The sequence below is a fragment of the Egretta garzetta genome, unplaced genomic scaffold (assembly GCF_000687185.1).
Source record: "Egretta garzetta isolate BGI_Z169 unplaced genomic scaffold, ASM68718v1 scaffold248, whole genome shotgun sequence".
Classification (NCBI taxonomy): Eukaryota; Metazoa; Chordata; class Aves; order Pelecaniformes; family Ardeidae; genus Egretta; species Egretta garzetta.
In genome coordinates this window covers 2,020,024-2,036,848 of record NW_009260596.1, presented here as the reverse complement: position 1 = coordinate 2,036,848, position 16,825 = coordinate 2,020,024, and positions in this window count along the sequence as shown.

The window sequence follows — 16,825 nt, the reverse complement described above, 5'->3', positions numbered from 1 at the left end:
TGTTCCAGAAGCCATAATGATAGTGAACCCCTCTTCCACATTATTCATCTAACCAAATGCAAAATGGGCTAACAAAACTTGGTGGAATTGCAAATAAGCAGTTTTATAGGGTATACAAATAAAACTTGTGAGGACTGACTTTTCTGTTTCTCCCTTATAAAAATGGCAATGGAGCAAACTCCATCTTTTTTGAACTTCTAATCCTGGCATTTATTACTAATGTGATGTGTCTGGCCACAGTGTGCCAAAGGCAGTAATGTGCATTCCTGATAATATGGACTTTAAGTACTAAAGATCATAATTTTACCATTTTGTTCCTTGTTAGGTTTTATTTTTAGATTATGCTAATATAGTTATACCTTAGGTTCACAGGAAAAAATGGGCCATTTAAAAACATTTTCCTGTAAAGTGTACTTTTTAGAGACTGTTCTCATCCTTTCATTTGACTATTTAAAGGTAAATAAGTCAATATCTTTAAAATTATCAAAATTTTAAGTGCCTACTTCATCTTTTGTTGTGTTGCAGATATAGTTGTAGTCAAAATAAAAAAAGTAAATGCCTTTTGTAGCTGGTTTCTTACTTTGCTTACTCTTGATAAACATCTTAGTTAAAGAGCTTTCAGGAAACTTAGAGAAGGCTTGGGACTCCAAACATGTGGGGACTTAAACCTAATTGTGGAGCGAATAGCTAGAAGTGTTTGCTGAAGTCTGCCAAAGCAGCATTACCAGGGTTGGAGTTGCTGCTGTCAGCTCATTAGGCAAAATTTTACTGCCTCTGTTCTGTGGTTGTGGGGCTTCATATTGCAGTGTTTAGTTCTATGCTGCTGTTTCTCCTGTCAGGCTCCCCATATGGGGATTCGCCAAGAAGAGGGGTTGAAGAAAACTGTCCTAAAACTTGCAGATCAGACAGACTGGGGCTAGTGATGATTCAAATTTTTCCTCTGAGTTCATTATTTTTTCCACTTTCCTGTTTACGCTAGTGTGTCATACCCTTTGCACTTATGATGCAGTTTAGGAGTCAGTTTATTTTCTTGGGTTGCTCTCATTAAAGTGTAACATGTTTGTTGCCCTATAACATACAGGTTTTTTGCTTGTCCTGTGTGAGTAACTTTCACCAAGTCACCCCAAAGAAGGATGCATGTCAAGCAGCTCCCTCTATCGTACATATAGTAAACATTGTGGAGGCATTAATTCTGACAAGGCATTGTAACAGCAAAAAATGTGGGATGTGGAGATAAATTTCACCCTTCGTCATGGAAACTGACTTGTGCTGTATGGACTTAGGCCAGAGTATAGATCAGTGATGGGGCACAGGCTTTTTTACACTTGCACCATTTTCTTGCAAGCACTGAAATACAGATCTAAAGAGGTCAGGTTGCAGAATCTGGCTGTTTTGAGGGTCCCATGACATGGCTGAATACATTGTATTGATTCAGAACAACCTTTTTCTCCAAGTCAGGTGATCAAGAGAATTATGTTTTTAAAAGATGATTCTGCTGACAGTTTGATATTTAAAGTTGGGGACCAGATTTTAGACGGTGTTATGGTATCCATAGCTTGGAATGCTGTTTTGATTGCCTATACATTTTTTTTTAAGCTGGTGCCACACCCATACCCATCTCGGTTTTCTGTGCTTGTAGATCAAAAGACATTTTTGTAAAACTGACGGGATTCAGGAGTGTATTCTTGGACTGAAAAACACTGGATATAGACTTTGTTGCTTTACTTGGCTGTAAAGTATTTGCTGTGCTGCTAGTAAGTCCAAGGGCCATCCCTAAAGCTTTGAGTATTTGCAAACTCTAAATACTGTATTGATACGAATAGAAATTAATGTGCTGATCCTTTGGGGCTCCCTGGAATTATCCCATTGATTTTAAAAGTCCCTTTTTTGTTAGAAATGAGTTTTTACAGCCAGGTCTGTAACTTTTAAGCATGGCCCTGCAGATTTCTTGGACTGTACTGTTATGACAGTTCTACATGAACTGAGATGCTTTAAGCATTTATAAGCCCTTAAAATGAGCTCATTAAGCTGGTTCTGCTGCAGAAGGCATGACCTTTCTGGTAGCTCATTAAACCCCTTGGAGATGTTGTGTTGGAATTCTGTCAGGAGGCTGAATGTTGTCTTTGGGAATGTTATATTACACCAGCAGTAGAATCCATCTAAGGACTTACTGCCATGATGGTTTGATACTGGCTACAGCCATAGAAAGGATACAGGATAGTGACTGAAACGTGACTCTGGTACTGAACCATGATTTGTGGTTTCATCTTTGCATTATCTAGCATATGTATCTTGAAAGCATTTTAAATTGCAGGCTGAATAAGGCTATGCAAGGGCTGAAGAAGGCTATCCCTCCTTTATCTCCAAATTGTACCTTGTTCAGAGGAAAAAGTTGAGATGCGGGAGCCCTGCGAAGTGGGTTATTGCTGCTCAATGATTTCTTCGTGCTCTTTCAAACTTTCTATGCATCACATTGAGGGCATTATTTCATTATTGCTTGTGAGACTGTGGGAATGAAGTGATTTGGAAGACTTACTGTAATAAGCCAAACTCCTGTTCTGAGTATTTTTCTGGCTTTCCTGTTGAAGTCTATAATACAGTTGCCTTGACCTGGATTACTTCAGCCTGAAGAAGCAGCTTAAAACCTGGACTACATTTAGCAGATTTCTCTTAAGTGGACCAGAGTTTTGTGTTGGGGCAACAAGTGTATGCAGTTAAGGAGTCATTGAACCAGAGACAGACTGTCTCAGCATGTTATTAGCCTGTTATGCCCTTCAGCTTATACTTAATTTTCTGTGAAAATTGGCACTAAAATAATGATCAAGTAGAATAACTGTCTTGCAAAAAACATGAGAAATGTGAAAGTGAGTTGCTGTGATACTGTTAGAATAAAATGGGGGCATAACTAGCTTTGGTTTTAAGGTAAACCTTCTCTGCACGGGAACCGGTTCTTTCTCCCTGTTCTGAACTCATCCCTTGTGTTGCATTTAGTGAAGAAATCTGTTCAAGTGTTGTATGTGAAACAGTGTGAGTCAAAAGTCCAGCCAGCTATTGCTTACCTCACTGTGACCTGTGCAGTCAAAAGCTGCCTTTCTGGTAGAACATAAACCAGCTCTTACAAAAGCACATGCTACTGAGAGTGGTGGTTATCTCAGGAGCTTCTGCTTTCTCTCATCTCCTGTCAGTCTTTACCTTTCCTGTTTCAATGTTATTTGCTGCTTAGTGTTCTCATTTTCAAACTACAGGGAACATGATTCTCTCTCTATAGAGCAAATTACTTAGCAGTAGATCTGGTTAGAAGTTTTTTTAGATGGAAATGGGAGGGGGATTTGTCATCTTTTGTTTAGGGCTCCTGTCTTAAGAGAATGTGAGAGCAGTCCCTGCCACAGAAAATCCCAGTGACTATGGTAGTCCCCTGGGAAATGAGAAATCCAGGGTTGTGCCTGCTTTCCCAGATTCAAGCTAGGGTCTTTGAGTCTACTAGTAGAGGATCGTGTTGCACAAGTCATAGTGGTCTGGGTAAGTACTTGTTGATCATTCATCTTGTTAGGAGAACTGGGAGTTGCAGCCTTCTGCTAGTGAAAAGGGTGAAATGTTTGGAGTCAAATTCCTTGCTGTTTTTTTTCAGTTCCTGTTTGGTTTTTTCCATAGTCTGTGTAGCCCACACTTCAGTGGAGAGCAGACTAGGCTGTTACGCAACGCTCATTTCCATAGCTAATGTTTTTCCACCTCTAGGCATATATTCCTTCTGTCCTTCGTGGTAAACTGCTTTGTGCACAACAGTACCTCTTTGTGGAAAAGGCTTTCCCTTCCTAAGCATCAGTCTTTAGGCAGAGATTTGTTAGTGTTGTTATTTCTGTAGCTTGGTTCTTGGGACATGTGAGGGGACCTGGGCTATCATATCTTTTTCCTTTTGTATGTTAAGTTTTCAAAGTCTGTACTGCAATTTATATCTGGTGGGAGGTTGGATACCTTACTTTATATTGTCTTACTTTATATTAAGCAGCAAATAAAATTCTGCGTCATATAGCATACAACTGCATACATTAACTCAGGCTATGCTATCATTTATGACTATATGCAGAGCAAACTACTTGGGGATTGAGGAAAACAACCAGGGTGGGGCACACCGAGGTGGAACAGGCCAACAAGACTCTGTATTCTGTAATAATCAGATAAGGTAATAAACATGAGGAGAGAAGAAACTGCTCTTTCTTTTAAATCATTCTATGCCTGTGTCAAAAGTCAGGCTAGGCACACATGTTTTTGAGGACTAGGAATTATTCTATATGAGAATAATTATTTGTTGACATAGAAACTATTACTGCTGTGTTATAGAAGCAACTACTTTCAAATGAATCATACAGTGCACAAGAAATAAATCAGGAAGTCTCTAAGCCATGTGAGTGTCCCCTTTATTGATATCAGCTGATAAGCTGAGGTACTCAAGTGACTTACTGCAGCATCTTGGAATCACAGAATACTAGAATGGTTTGGAAGGGACCATTAAAGACCATAGAATTGTTTAGGTTGGAAAAGTCCTTTAAGATCATCAAGTCCAACTGTTAAACTAACACTGCCATTCCACCACTAAACCATGTCCCTGAGCACCACATCTACACATCTTTTAAATACCTCCGGGGTGAGGACTCAACCACTTCCCTGGGCAGTCCGTTCCAATGCTTGACAACACTTTTGGTGAAGAAATTTTTCCTAATATCCAATCTAAACCTCCCCTGGCGCAACGTGAGGCCATTTCCTCTTGTCCTATCCCTTGCTAGTTGGGAGAAGAGACCAACCCCACCTCACTACAGCCTCCTTGTAGAGAGCAATGAGGTCTCCCCTCAGCCTCCTCTTCTCCAGGCTAAACAACGCCAGTTCACTCAGCTGTTCCTCGTAAGACTTGTGTTCTAAACCCTTCACCAGCTTCGTTGCTCTCCTCTGGACACATTCCAGACCCTTGTGCCATGGGCAGGGACATCTTTCACTAGATCAGGTTGCTCAAAGCCCTGTCCAATCTCACCTTGAACACTTTTGGCATCCACAACTTGTCTGGGCAACCTGTTCCAGTGTCTTGCCACCCTCATCATAAAAAACTACTTTCTATGTGGTCCATGATACGATTAGCTTTCTGGGCTGCAAGTGCATATTGCCAGCTAATGCCAAATTTTTCATCCACCAGTATCCCCCAGTCTTTCTCAGCAGGGCTACTCAATCCATGCATCCTCCAGTCACTTTTGATCTTGGGAATTGCCCTGACCCAGGTGCAGTGCCTTGTCGAACTTCATGAGGTTCTCATGGGCCCACTCCTCAAGCCTGCCAGGGTCCCTGTGGATGTGGCTTCCCTTCCCTCTAGCAAATCACCTGTGCCTCTCACCTTGGTGTCATCTGAAAACTTGCTGAGGGTCCACTCAATCCCACTGCTTATGTTGTTGATGACGATATTAAATAGTACTGGTCCCAGCATGGACCCTTGAGTAACATCACTCATTACTAGTTTCCACTTGGACATGGACTTGGACTGTAACTCTTTGGACATTACCACCCAGCATGTAGTGCTAACAGTCATCAGTCAAACCCAGATCTCTCCAGCTTAGTAGCAAGAATGTTGTGGAGGAACATATCAGGGGCTTCAGAGAAGTCGACATAGATGATATCCATAGTTCCTCCCTTGTCCATTGATGCAATTACTCCATTGTAGAAGGCCACTGGATTAGTCAGGCTTCAGGTGCTTCAATTTTATTACCGTACATAAAATCTTTTTTTCTTCCATGTTTCTACTTTGCCTCCTGCCTACAACCCCAAGAAGAGGTTGAGGCTTGAAGTACAGAGTGAGGCTTTATGGCCTTGATTTTGGCAGAGCTTGGATTAGACAGTTTTTCATAGTTTCTTCTAGAATCTAACAGACCATGGTAAGCTCTCTGTCTTTTATTTTCTTCTTAGCTCTTTTCCTAGTATTCCAAGATCTACTCTGATAGTGTTTTCTCTGGTCTGAATAATAGGATGGTGTTTCCAATAGCAGTTGGTCCTGTTCAGTCAGGGAAGAATTGGAAATGCAGGGATGGATGGAATTCCATGCTGGGTTTGATTGTTCATAGGTTAACTGTATCCTGGAGAACATCCTGCTTTTGTCTGACACCAAGACTTGCTGCTAAGGTTCAGATTTGGAGTGTGACAATTTTAGGGTGTGAATAGTTGCACCTAAACAACAGAAGAAGCCAGGAGCAGTTCCTTGGCTGTACAGCTGAAGGACACAGCGTGATTGACATCCAAGTGCCTAACCTGTCCTTCTCCTCTTTTCCCACAGGGTAGTTGTAGCCAGGCTGTATCGAAGACAGCTACTGAGACACCTTGCCCTGTAATGCAGCAGCTGGGCACTGTCTGGGAGAGGGCTAGCTGCTGTGGGCCAACGTGAAGGACAACTATGCTAACAAATAATTCGGATGATACTAGGTATTGTACAAGCTTGTACCATGCCCTGTTTTATTTACAGATATAGTCAGTGAGACTGATTATAGCCTGAGAGTCTGTTTAATGTGAACATGCAGGATGGATACAGCCCATGCCATATACAGACTGATGTGCCTAAAAGCTGGATTTAAGCTTAACATGTCTGAAACCTAAAACAGGGATACAAAAGCCCCGCGTTCAGTAGCTGTGCAGCTCGTTAGATGCTCACAGTCGCTCGGTGCCAGTGCTGCTCAGACTCTGTAGAGCCATAGTTCGAGGCACCAGGTAGTCTGTCTGTCTGTGTTGCCAGGGACGCCTTTGGTACGTGTATGTACAGGAGACTGGGAGCTAGGGGCTAGTAGCTATGATTCATAGAAACAAACACTGAGAGACAGACCAGAAAGAATAAGAAAAGCATTATGTACTGAAACAAGATTCTTTTATTTCAGTGCAGTACAAAGAAATAGGAGTTAGTTACTTTGCTTTGAATGAAAGTATTGCAACTAAAAAATGAGGCAGATGAAATACATTCATGTAGTACTGGGAATCCTTGGATATCAAAGCAGTGAAAAATGATAGCTATGATGGTGCAGCATTAAAATAAATATTTACATAGCTTTAAAGTAATGCATTACTTCCTTGATTTAGTGTTACATCACTGGTAATTTAGTTTCCAGCAGTGTAAGATATTACCACTGATGATGGTGTCTTAGCCATCAGTCTTTCAGCCAGTGATTTCCGTACATTTAAAATGCACTGGTACAGCAGCAACACTGTACCAAGCCACCTCTCCAAAACCTCAGCAAAGCCAAAGTCAGCCTCTTTTTTTTCTTCCAAAAGAATAAATCTGCTCAATTCTGTTAATTACATTGAACTTTGGTTATGTCTAGTAACACTGTAAACAGTGGGCCCAGTTCACAATCAAGTAACAGGAACTCATTCTGTTAGGGTCATGAAAAAGTACTGTTTAAAGAAAAAAAAGATTGCTATATTGTCATCCTGCAGCACCAAGCACAATAGCTGCTCAGTTTTGGACTTTCTCAATTACAGCATTTTTTTCAATTTGAATCAGGACTGGTCATCTGTTTTCCTGGCAAATGTAGATGAGTTAATTTTTCAAAGGTATCGAAACATACGGATGTAGTGGTTTGCAGCAGTCAATAGCCCCATTTACAGACTCAGTGATTTTTTTTTTTTTTTAATAAGTAAACATTAATTACACAGGTATTGCTGTGTACCAAGCCCATTGTCTAAAGGAAGCACATTTCTTGCCAAAATAAAAGTCTTTACATAAGAACATGGTTTTATAATGAATTTGAATTGCTGCTGTGTAAGTTATTAAAATCATGTGTGTCTTGCTTGCACTTTGTACAGACACAAAAAATGGATAAACATGCAGTAAAATGTAGCATAGTTTAGAAAATAATGTGTAAAAAACCCATTCAGTATCTTATATTAAAGCATTTACACTGCATAGGCATTCATATAAGGATATAGTATAATAAAACTCATCAAATATACAAGCATGCAGCAATTGCCTTATATTCACAGTTCTAGAAATGACCACACATTAATTTCCTCAAATATAAATTGGATTATCCAAAATAGATTTTGCAGCCACTCTCCTTCGCAGTGGCAAACTATGTTCTCGTGTGCATTGCAGATACTGACCTATATAACAGGCCTAAGCTATGCTGCTGTATTGTACATGTCTGTGATAAATACTGTGTTCTGAAATAGGAAGGATACTGAGAAGTTATCCATACTTCTCGTAGCAGAACTTGGAGACTATGCAGTGCTTGAATTGAACAAAATATATAAGCATATTAATTGTATTCTCCTTAGAGAGTAACACTGCAACCTTGCCACATATCTAGCTACTGCATAAGCTGGCCATGCAGTTTTCAAAATAAGTTTAGACAGATTTTTCTATTTGATACTTTATTCCGTTAGAAGAGGTATAGTAGTAAACTTATAGTACATATTATTCTAGCTACGCAAACTTCACAAAGAGTGCCAAAGTCACACTCGGTGATTTAAAATATGTTTGCAGAGAGGTCTTCTTTCTTCATTTTTTGAAGGCGGTGGTGGTATATGTGATGGTGAGCTTGGACCATCTTAACTGTCAGGAGATGATAGTACCCAGATCAGACCCCCTCTGCTGCCAAATGCCACCTGGAGGGTAAAGTTGAGGTCATGTGGCTTGAAGTTGTCTCCAGTTTTGACTTGCTTGTTATTGCCTAGCTTGGCAGGTTAACCTGGTGTGTGACTCCAGGACAACAGCAAACAAAATACCTGGAGGCAAGGCTTGTGTTAGCTGCGCAAGGTTTGCGAAACTGGGCTCTAGATCCTGATACCCAGGTATCTTTCCAGTAGTGCCTGTACTCTGCTTTTGCCCTGACTCCCCTTGGCTTCATACGTAGCAGTTTGTGTGTCTTCAAACAGTATGTGCGTGTACTTCCTTTTCCTAGCACTTCAGGTAAAGCTAGTGGAAGTAACTTTGTAAGATGTTACAGCACCAATGATGCAAGTTGCAGGGATTCACCCCTGTGTACAAAGCAGCAAGGGATTCAGAAAAAGTATGTAGGGAATAGCTTGAAAAGAAAAAAGACAAGAGGCAGAGGGGCAGATAACAGAAACATCTGCAGTTAAAAAAGGGGAGTGAGGAAAAGGAAGAGAGAATTGAGGCAGTGGTTGCTGTTCTGTTAAAAAAAAAAAATCCCCTCTGGAACGTTTAGTACAGAGTGAAACATTGCCCTTTGTTTTTTACAAAAGTGAGCTTTGGCACACATACAACGTGGGAATGACAAGGCGAGTAGATGGCTTTGGTATGCGCTACCAGAAAGCGGTACATTAGTGTACTCCTGTGCCGTGGCCAGGCATTTACTTTTATAGTTCATTATTCTGAGTCTGTCTGTGTGTGTATTCCTATTTTCTAGTAAAGGGAATGTGTCCCTTTGCAGAAAGAGCTGTACTATTTCCTGTCAGTCGTATTTCAGAGTAGGACAGCAGTGGAATAAGTCATTGTACTAGAGATGTTCCAAACTCTTCTGGCACAGATGCTCATTATTCCTTTGAGGATGTGTCTCTGTGCATATGTGTGTGGGGAGCCTCAGCTCCATATTTGGAACCTGATATAAGGACATCGGGAATCTGAGGTGGATATGGGGACATCTGAGTGCTTTTATTGTATCAACTGACACTTGGAAAATGCGCTTACAGTTTATTTTAGTTGGCTGGCTTGCTGCCACAGATGTTGCTTTTCTGCCTTTCTCCAGATGTGTTCACTAAGATCTCTGTGGTGACATCTGAAGACACAAATGCTGTAAGAAGAGACTATTTTTTAATGATTATTTGGCAGTAGGGTCTGTATAAATATATGCAGAACCCCCTCTTATTTTTTTTGTTTTGGCTACCTTTTAAGCTGTATACATCCATAGATGGACATAAGACTTTAAATGCTGAAACCTTTGTACAACGTATAAAAGCTAGTGGTTCACAGATTCTTTGCTGCATCTCTGTCAATATATTAAGAGCAGCAGATTAGTTGTAGGGACTGACCACAAATGTAACAGTATTTTGGTTTATAAATTTCAGCTTCATTAATCTGAGATACTGCAGTGGCCTCTCATTCAAATTCTCATTTATTTTTTTCAATATTGGCAAAAATGAGAATGCTTTCTAGTTTTGATCCTGATTTCTTATGCATTTTATTATTTGTACTACGTTCTTCGGGTTCCTCACTGATTTTTTTTCCACAGGGAAAATTCTTATAATGTAGTTTGGAAATGTCTTTGAAGAATCTGGAGATCGTTTAAAGCAGATGTCACAGCTCTTTGGAGTACAGTGAGAAGGAGGAAAAGGAGCTCTCCTGAGAAGTCTGATGGTTTGCCACAAAGCAGCTGGTTCTAAGCTGTGAGCCCCAAGTTCCCACAGGTACACACCACCTTGTGAGAATTCATAAAGTTGGATGCATGAGATTTTTGATTTTTTTTTGAAACTTTATCAGCTCTAGTTCTAGTAGCAACCTGGGCTATTCCTTGAAAAGGGGAGACTGCATTTTCCATTTTTACCTGCCTCTTCCACCCCTCTTACAAAGTGAAGAAATTAATTCAGTTCCTAAAGACAAGGGGTGTTTGACCTCTCGCCTTTTCATGCTAAGGTTAGCCGTACGTTTCGGATCTGGTTGTATGGTAATGAATAGTTTACACCAGAATAAAATGAGGCCACCAGAAGAGGTATTTATATCACCAGAAGACCCTCTACGGCATTTAAATTTGCCAGACATTCTCCCCCCAGTCTCCTCTTCTTCCAGATGTCGCCTATGTGTCCAGGTGAAGAATTATGTGAGGCACCTGGACTTCTGTGTTTGACCTCTTATATTATGCTTTCTTTAGTATCACATTAGGTAAAGGATCTCGCAAAGGGCAAAAGCATGCTGAGCAGCCAGCAGTTTTCAGAAGCAGCAGGTAACTAGAAGTATTGTTTTCTTTGCTCTTCCGGCAGTGACAAGTGAAAACCTGGACTGGGTTGCTGAAGAAGCAGGAGACAGTGTGAGGACAAGTGAGATTTGGAGAACAGCCCTTTGACCGTTAAACAGCTGTCACTTCCAGAAGCATGCTGCTTTTCTGTCAAGTTTCAAGAAAAACATTGAATGCAGGTACACTGTCATTCAAAGAAATACAAGTAAGGACTAATGTGGAGTAATTGAGTACTGAGAAAAACCACTTGAAAATATTTGTTAGCAAGTCAGTCAGTAAGATGTTGTTCCACGTGCTTCCATTTGAAGAACTACTGATTTTTTTTTGTGTTATATGCTGTCTTGCTGAGACAAAGCTACGTATAATGGAGCATGACTTTGATCCTTAACATAAAGAGTCCATCCCCATTGAGTCCCTCAAAGTTACATTTCAAAATAATTCCAGCTTCTAAGTCAGTCATTGATGAACTTTATATAGCTAGTGCTTTTGGGGTTTTGGTTTGGTTGGTTGTTTTTTTTTTTCTTCATTTGAGTGTGATTAATTTTTCAAATTTGATTGCCTGATACTTGTTCTTAGTTTTCACCAGTTTATTAGGAGTTCAGAACGGTGTCCATCTGACTGGACTATATTTGTATGTTGAGAGAACATATGCAAATGCTGCATATGATGTGAAATGTGGGCATGTACTGTGTTGTAAGTCCTTGCTTATATAGCTCTAGAAACTTCTGATGTACAAGGAGGAGCCCCATTTCAAATACTGCTTTACTTCTCAGTACCTGCTACATAGAAATTGATGGGATTTTATTCATGCTGATTTTTTTCTGTTAAGCATAAATTTGTTAAAGGTTCCCTCCTCATTGTGAAAACAATCATGGGAGTTCACTCATATAAAGAAGAGGAGGGTGGATGCATAAGAAATACAGGATTTTGCAGGGAAAGGAACAAATGAGAACATAGCCCAGAGCTTTTAGGCCAGCACCCAGTCTGTTAACTCAGTTTGATCCAAGTTGGTTTGCCCCTAGCTATTTGGGCCCCTTCCCCTCTACCCTTACTACATTTCATGCTGTTGCAGGAGGGATGGGTATTACTATGTGAGATGCAGTGCCCACTATGTGTTCATGCAACATAATCATGATACGTATAATTTGTTTATTCACGTTTGTGGCCATGCAACATAAAGGAACACAAAATAATCCTCTGGAATGCTACGGTTGTTGACCATTTTATTTTATTTTGTTCTGGTCTGTAGCCTGAGTGAGCCATCAACCTTATTTCCGTTCTAAAAGGGAAAATCATCATGTTCATGTTACAGGATTAAAAAGATTACTGAGTCTTCCTGTAAAACAGCAGTGTAGAATATGTTGTGAACAAAATAGAGCTGACTCTGTTGACTATAGCAGAATAATTTGCAGCCAGAATTGAAGTACGCTCTTAAAATCTAATTCTAACAAGCTTTTCAGAAATAGGTGGCAGTAGCTAGATTTTTTTTGTCCTATATGTATTTTGAATTTTAGGGAAAACCTAACCCTAGTGTGTTAATGCAGTTGTAGCATATGGGAATGGAATAGAAATGCATTTTCATGAAAACCCAATTTAAGTTACTGTGTTGAAGCACTCGATACAGCTGGATTCTTCATTCAGATTCTCTCTAAATTCAATCACACAATTCTCACAGACTTTTTCTCTGAAGTCCATGCAGGGCTAATCCGAACAGGAGGTGCAACAGAAAGCTCCACTATGTTACAAGACTGGAGTTTGTCTGCTGACTTCAGCATCCACAGTGTAAAGCACGTGAGTTCTTCTTTTCTTGTCTAAACTATTTTGAATGAGGTCTCTTTTACATGCTAGTTTGGCAAGCTTCTAAGGCATTTGTGCAAAGTGATGATACAAGAGCAACCTGATTCAACACTGAGAAATTCATAAATAACATCCAGCAGTAATGAAAGTGAAAAACTACAGCTAAGAAAAGCAATCACTACAGTATCAGTTGAGCTACTATACTCTGCAGTGTTAAAAGTGAAATATGTTTACTGGTGCCTTCAACTCAGGAGGTATCATTGTGAATTTTAAATATACCACGGATTCATTCTGGTTTTTACATAGAGTGAATTGGATTAACAGTGATTAAAAAACCGTGAATATATATACGTAGAGAAAGGTTAAGAGTGGAAGAAAAAACACAGTGCCAGAAATTACCATCTGGAAACATACTATACATATAGTCAGTATTTTTTGTATTAAAATGCAGAGTTAATTTTGAAGTCCAAAATGGTTTTAGGATAACTAAGTGCGCTCTATAAGGCCATTCTTAGGAGTCAAGTACATGATATTCAAGATGGGGATATTTATAAAGGATTTCTGTTTGAAGAACTGGAACAGCCAGCTGATGTCTTTACCATCTTGATGAGAAAGTCTGCGCTATTTTCAGTAAGTACACACTAAAGTCACAAAAAACCCCTATAAATTCTTTGTCTGGATTTCTCCTTAGATTAGGGTTAAATGGCCGGGAACAGTCACACACAGCTTAGTTGTTCAGTTTTTCTGTATGCAAACATCAACAAAGAAGCAGAACTTACGTAGCTAGTAGTGCAGCACATAATGGATAGGTCATTCTGAGTAGCATTCTGAGGCTTTTTTACTTGTTTCTCAAGCTCTTCTCTGAACCACCCGCAGAGCCTGGATTTACTGGAAGGAACACTTGGCCCTGTATAACATAAAACTTGGTACAGCACAACCTCAAATTCAGTTTGAAGATATTTTTTTTTTTTTTTTCCTAGGGAAAGGTGAGGAGAAAAAAATGGGACAAAACCTTAACTGTTCCTGTCAGGGTACAGCTGTGGCTATTGTGCCGTGGCACACCATCCATGCTTCACTGGTCTTCAAAGAGGAGGCGAGAGTAGTTGTGGACTCTAGTTCATGCTTCAGGCAGAAAAGAGTGGTAGCCAGCCCAAAGCAAGACTTGTAAAGTAGCCACTGTGTGATTTTTGGACTTTACCCTGTGCTTACAGGAATTTCTGTGGTTCTGCTTTTGATACCAGCCAGGTGTTAGGGAAATTACTTAATGGGGGAGTTGGGGGTTTTACTTAATTTTACACCTTGGCAAGACAGAATAATTCAACTGTGTTGTGGATTACTTGATAATGAAGACAGAAGAGATTAGTGAAATTTAGTTCTAGAACTGGGCTTGGATAAAAACGCTCAGGTTTAGATGTTCTTGTGGCTTGGACCAAACATCTCGCATTCAATTTTTGGTTTTTTGTGACTCTAGTTTTAGGTACTAACCTGTAAACATCACAATACGTCACCTTCTTACTTAGGAAGTTCGCTGTATGTCTCAGTACTAGATACAGGATCTTTAGCAGGACTTCACGTGAGGAACAGTTAAACAAAAACTTGTATGAATAAGGCACTAGTAAATGTTTGCAGCAAACAACAATTACAGTCTATATTCTTTAAGAATAAAGCAGTTTGTTCTGTTTAGGAAATTGCCTTTAATATGACAGAGTTACCAATGCCAGTTAGAAAGGGGCTAGAGAAAGTGCATCTTTGGATTATGCCCGTGAGGCCTCTGAGAAACCACTGAATGCAAACCCCTGTTAAGTTTGGAAATGGCCTGTGCAGCGGTGATACTCAGGAGAGCTAAAGCAAGAGGAAACTGGTCTGGATTCTGACCCCTGCTAAACCAATGTGAAATCACTGTAATGGATTTGCTCCAGTATATTTACATTGGTAGAAGCCAGAATCGAGGCTGCTGTGGCAAATCTAGTTAAACACTAACAGTGCTAACCCAAAACAAGTAATTGGCTATAATCCCCTTGAACGACTTCAAAAAGAGAATCTGGTATTTTCAATTTCCTACTTGTTGAAGTCCAAGGATGCACTTTGTCTTTTGGTTAATGTAACAGACCAAAGCCGCCTGTGCTGCTTTGGAGCTGCTGCCATTCTAAATTGTTATTAAAATATTAATCCATACTTTATACCAAATGAAACTTGAGAGTGCCAGTCCATTTGTAGGATGGGTGGCGGCTATTTCGCACTGTTTTGAACAGTTGTTCAAAAAACCTCAAATTCTTCCATTCATAAAACCAGAACAAACAGCCACTTTTAAAATGTTTTTACATATCAGCTCTTTTTGGGGTGTCATTGAAGCACCAGAATTTGTTTGTCAAGCCAATAAGAATGCATTTGTAAACTAGTCGCTCTGGTTAATATTTATGACTGTATTTCCCTAGGATCTGTCCAGTAAAACTACTGCATCTGAATCATTCATTTGGTACACTAAATAGAAGGTCAGTGGTAACTCCACAGTCTAATGTTGTCACTAAATCCTGCTTTGTAAATAGACAGCTTAGCTTTATCATCTGACAAATTTCTGTTCCACCCAGATCCTCCATTATTTGTACAAGATGCCATTTAAAAAACACAATTCTAGTATCCATAATGCAAGAGGGAAAAAATTACATTGATTAATTCTTGCATATTATTGCCATCAGGTGCTACAATTACCAACTCTGGACAGTGGGGTTTTTTTTGTTTGCTTGGTTTTTTTAAATCTTATGTAAGGACTTGGTCTTAAGTTTATCTCAAGCTTTAAGATCACCCATCACACAGGGGCCTCAGAAGCTTTACAAATATCTCAACTGGGTCTTTGTTTTTTTGTTTTGTTTTTTTTTAGCTTTGATTCATAAGACTAAATTCATTGGTGGTATAACTCAGCTGATATTTTCACCAGAAATTAATCTGGACTAATATTTATTTCTTAAACAAAAAAACCCCAACAAGTAAATTAAGTGCTGGGTAATTCTCTCCCATACTTGCTATACATATTCTAAATTATATACAGAGAGAAGAAAATACAGAAATTTCTCTTCATTGCAACTCAGGAAACTTTTTTTAGATACTTCTTTCTTACATGAATGCCAGAATATATGCTTTTCTGTGTGTGTGGGGGGAGACTATTAAATCGCATGTGTTTATCAGAATATAATAAAATGTTATTGAGCATAAGAGCTGTGCAGGATGTTATGTCACTATTTTCAGTAAGGGGATGTAAGTATCTTGGCAATTGAAAAAGAAACAAACATTCTTTGTCAGAAGTGGGGCCTTTTGTGGTCAGAATTGGTTTTGTGGTGTGTGTCTAGCTGGCAATTTGAAGTTGTGCATATGTTACCTTACTAGAATTTCCTAAGCTGTGCTTACTTTAAAATAAACCTGAACTTTTCTTTTGTAAATGAAACCCAAAGTCAAGGTGGGTTTTGAGCTTGTTCTTCAGATTAAAATAGTGTATTGGGACATGGTTGGTTTTCCCCCTCTTTTAGCCCACTGCTTTTGAGGTGTGCCTTCAGTATCATACAGCCAGGTGAGCAAAGTGTGTTTTGGAAAAAGTTCTGTGACTATTAAACAAAATGCAGAACACAGTTTGCTCTCATGGCCATGTTTCTTCAACAAAAGCAGAGGGATAGTAATGAAATATTTTTGCTACAAAGCTAAGCTACTACAGCGCTGACAGGAGAAAAATCTGTTGTCAAACATAGGTATTTTTTTAAAGAGCAAATTCACGCTTTTACAGAATCGTTGCTTCTTGGTGCAACTGAGTTGTGTTTGTAGAGGCACACCATTAACACCAACTGAAACTGTGGCCTAAAGGAAGGCATCATATTTCTGCTTGTGCTGATGTATTCACCTATACTGATGACATTTTAACAAAATATGTCATTTCACAATTTTTTTTAAAGTAAAAGTTAGGAAAGAAAAGACTTCCAGGTGTAAAATCAAACAAAATGACCATGTGATCATTTAACAACAATTATTGCATGATTTTGCATAACCCTTGACCTTCCTAAAAAGCAGCATTTGAATTTTATATGCGCATTGGTTTGATAATGAGTTGTCAC